Genomic DNA, 3,929 nt, shown 5'->3' on the forward strand with positions numbered 1-3,929 from the left:
AATTTTCAGAACTTTGAGAAAATAAATTTCTGTTGTTTAAGTCACTTAATCTGTGGCATTCTGTTATTGCAGCCTGAGCAGACTAATACTACTCACAACATTTTTAGATTTTATTATGTTAATAACATACAAACTTACTATACTTTCCCCTTCTTAAAATCATCCCTTTCTTTAACCTTACATTGCCCTGTAGGCTACATCTTTTTTCTATAATTCCTTTTATTACAGAGTTACTACAATAATTATCTTTTACTATCTCTACTTCCTACAATGGCATTACAATTACGCTTTCTTCCCCACCACTGTACTGAATTCTTGTCAAAGTCACCATATCCAATGGTCAAGGCTTAGTACTCATTTATGGTCCTCTCACCTGCATTTAATACATATTCTCACTCTGTTCTTTTGCAACACTTTTTTTTTTTTTATCTTCCTGGATGTCACACTATGTCATGTTCCTCTTTCCTCAATATTCTTTCTCAAGCATCTTCAGATGATATTCCTACTTAGTGAAATATGCCAGGATCCAGGTCTAGAGCCTCTTTTCTTCTACATCAATACTGAAAAACAGTGTTATTTGTGATTCTATCTGCACTGATGGTTCTAAATACTTTTATGTACTGTTTTTAATACATGCAAAATTGTCTCTAGCCCTGACCTCCCCCGAAATTCCAAATTTATATAGGTAATTGTTAATTAGAAACCATGTCTAATAGACCAGGTGTCTGCAACTGGATAGCTGTATGAGGTGTGTTAGGGACCCGTCCACAGAGCAGGAAGTAAGCAGTGGGCAACTGAGCATTGCCCCTGAGCCCCACCACCTGTCAGATTAGCGGTGGCGTTAGATTCTCACAGGAGTGCAAACCCTATTGTGAACTGTGCATGCGAGGGATCTAGGTTGTGTGCTCCTTATGAGAATCGATGATAAATGTAATGCACTTGAATCATCCCGAAACTATACTCCACTCCCTCTGGTCTGTGGAAAAGTTGTCTTCTATAAAACAGGTCCCTGGTGCCAAAAAATTGGGGACAGCTGTAATAGACTTTTGTAACTAAAAAACCCCAGTGTAGTTGTCAATATCCACTGCTCACCAGTCTTGTTACTTTACCATGTTCCTGATATCAAGAAATGATGCCACTATACATGGAGTTGCTCAAGCCAGAACCAGAGAATCAGGTATGTTATGGAGTGATTGGTACTGATTTGTGAAAACCTTGACAACAGAGGTGAGCCGGAGAGAGCCAAACCTTCAAGATTATCCCATGCAACTAACTGGGCCTAAATTTTCTATAGAGTCAAACGGCCATTTGCTGACTAGAGGTCACACAGCTAAAATAAGTTCCCCTAAAACACACACCTCTGTTTAACTTTGAGACTTTTCCAAGTTTAGCTGTATCAACCAATCAGGGCTCATATGCATTAACCAATCAAAACTCAGCTGCAGTGACCAATCAGAACTAAGCAAGTTTGTGTCTTTATTTACATAAATGACCTGGTTGGAAACCTGAGCAGGAACTTTGGCTTTAAAACTCAAACCCTCCATTTATTCCCTGGAACACACCTTTATTTTACACCAAAGTCCGCATTTCCTGGTTTGCAAATTTTCATTGGAATAATGTCTCTTTCCTCCAAATTCTTTTTCAGGTAACTATTCACGGCTTATTGTTATTTCGTTAGAAATTTTGTGACATGATTTTTAAAATAATTCACTATTAAATTATTTAGAATCAAACTATATTAAGTTACCTGAAACTATACAAAAAGTTCAGGTGATAAATAGTTTTAAGTGAGAAATAGTTTTCAAGTGAAAAAACTATTGTGATCAGTACTGATCACATTTAGCTGACAGACATTTCAGTTCAATAAATATAAAATTGTCAGTGAGAAATTAATAGTAAGTTATTATTCATGGTTGAGAAATTAACAGTATGTCACACATCAGGTTTAATGATAATGTACTTAATAAGAGTTAGTAAATTTTCATTCTACTCTATTTGTCAAATCATGGTTGAATCGCAATCACAGGTTATCTATAGATACAAAATTTTGGCAAACAAAAGAACAATCAATAATATGTCTTGAATAAATTGGTTTATGAAAAGCATAATATGTATTTTGTATCTCATTAATATTTGGATATTGTGAACTACAAATATACACACACATAATTTTGAAACGCCATTTATCAAACATTTACTGGTACACTGTTGCTTAGATTCATCTTTGACTCTTCTCTTTTCTTATGTTGTGGGTCCAATCCATCAGCAAATTCTATTAGTTCCACAAAATAGATCTCCAATCCATGTACTTATTTCTAACTTGTCTACCTTTACCTTAGGTAAAGCTATAATCAACTTTTTTCCTAAGATACTGCAATAATTTCTTAACTAAACTCTCTATTAGTTAGTCTTTCCTAGTTATTTTCCATTTCGGCATAGGAATCTGAATGATCCTTTCAAAACATCTATTCAATCACATCATTACCCTCCTTAAAACTCCAATGACATTTCAAAACACTAGGTGAAAGTCTTTAATGTAATCTTCTGGAAATTACCTTCTCCAACATCATTTTTGTATGCTCATTCTTTTATTCCCTTTAGCTTCTTGAACAGTTTGCCATTCCTGAAGTATTCCAGGTTTGTTTCACCTCAACTATCTTATAAAAAAGCTTTTCTTCCTTTCCTTTCCTCTTCTCTCTTTTTTTTTTTTTTCTTGCTCTGTCATCTAGGCCAGAGTTCAGCAGTGCAATTACAGCTCACTGCAGCCTCAACTTCCTGGCTCAAGCAATCTTTCCACTTCAGCATCCGTGGTATCTGGGACCACAGGCATGTACCACCATGCCTGGGTCTTTTTTTTTTTTATTTGTTTTTTAGAAACAGGATCTCACTATGTTGACCAGGCTGGTCTTGATCTCCTGGGTTCAAGCAATCCTCCCGCCTCCGTCTTCTAAAGCACTGGGGTTACATGAGTGAGCCACTGCCCCTGGCCAGGAAGGTGTTACTTAATGATTCTCACCTTCCTTTCTTTCATTTAGCTCTTCATATAAACATTTGATCCTCAGAGGAATCATCTCTGACTAGCTTAATGAAAATGGCATCTCCTAGTATATCTTAAAATGCTATATTTAATTTTCAGTTCCTTATGTGTTATATTTTATAAATTATTTGCCTTCTCCATAAGAAGACAAACTACATGAGGGTAATTATGAGAAGAGGAAAGCTGGACACACAAAAAGACATCAGGGAGGTGAAACACCGAATTATCATGGTGGACAGCAGGCAGGACTACATTGCAGCTTCAATTCGGAGAGAGAGAGCAGCATGCAGAGATTCGCATCATGAATTTTAGCTCCAGATCAACTGCAAGAACAAACCAGGAATCCCAAGAGGAACCACAGACACTCTGAAGGAAGCAGAATGCTCCTGCAGGACCTGGGAGACACCCCAAATACTGTGAGTGCCCCAGTTGAGGAATTGGGAAAGAGAGATCCTCCTCTCCCATACACACACCCCCACCAGGGAAACTGAAGGTCTGTTTGCGGGGGCACTTTCCGACTTTACCTTGAGCTGAGTCAATATAGAAAGCTGAGTGAAATACAGGGGTAGAGGAAGCAGAGGGGAAGGCCCTGGGAGCTTGCTGGGTCCCCAAGCAGGCCATTCCTGCCTGGCACCACAGGGTTCCTTTGGGAGGGTGGCCAGAGGAATGGGGGTAAAATGTCAGAGGCAGAAAGAAGTCTCCTGCTGAACTTTGTAACAATTTGAACCAGAAGAGAAGCCTTCTGGCCAGAACTCCAGGGAGGGTGTGAATTCGATGTGCTGATTCCATAGGCCAGGGAATAACTAAGTCCTTTTATTTCACAACTGGGAACCTGGTAGTCTGGGGCAAGTTCTCAAGCCCAGCTAGCCTACCCCCTGGAAACAGACCCAGG

Source organism: Mandrillus leucophaeus, unplaced genomic scaffold (genome assembly GCF_000951045.1).
Source record: "Mandrillus leucophaeus isolate KB7577 unplaced genomic scaffold, Mleu.le_1.0 Scaffold47, whole genome shotgun sequence".
Taxonomy (NCBI): domain Eukaryota; kingdom Metazoa; phylum Chordata; class Mammalia; order Primates; family Cercopithecidae; genus Mandrillus; species Mandrillus leucophaeus.